The sequence below is a fragment of the Morone saxatilis genome, unplaced genomic scaffold (assembly GCF_004916995.1).
Source record: "Morone saxatilis isolate NCDOM2014 unplaced genomic scaffold, NCSU_SB_2.0 Contig20, whole genome shotgun sequence".
NCBI classification, from domain to species: Eukaryota; Metazoa; Chordata; class Actinopteri; family Moronidae; genus Morone; species Morone saxatilis.
The window spans coordinates 15,238,758-15,239,141 of NW_023339763.1; the positions used below are offsets into that span (position 1 = coordinate 15,238,758).

Consider the following 384-nt stretch of genomic DNA (forward strand, 5'->3'; position numbering starts at 1 on the left):
TTCGATCAGAAAGGCATACATATGAAAGAGCTCAGGAAGGGAGCATATTTACACCATGATAAAGTGTCCTGTAACTCTACAAAACAAAGTGTGTTGGGAGGCCTCCTCATTCAAGACTTTTAAAAATGTTTTACAAACAGCTGTTAACAAAGAACAAGCCTTTGATGTCCCATTTCATTTTTTTTTATCAAAAGACAGTAATCTAAAAAAAAGGCACCACTGTAGGTGATGAATTCACACCATCCATCTTACATGGTGGCGGGCCGGTTAACACAAGACAACCAACATTTTATGTTTTATATGCTGTAGCACTGTAATAAGCTGTAGAAAAATCCAGGAAACAAGAACATTATTAGCATGTAAGGTTATACAGAACCAATAGTT

At 36.2% G+C, this 384-nt stretch overlaps 1 protein-coding gene across 1 annotated transcript in view; it reads right to left on the bottom strand.

The window, feature by feature from the left end:
- Nucleotides 1-177: 177 nt before the first annotated feature.
- The window catches only part of LOC118332064 (neuronal migration protein doublecortin-like), a gene marked incomplete in the record, with an annotated part of 26,731 nt that continues 26,524 nt past the window's right edge, over nucleotides 178-384 (bottom strand). The window contains 1 exon segment of the mRNA XM_035667194.1: nucleotides 178-384. This exon segment is cut by the window's right edge and continues 1,354 nt beyond it.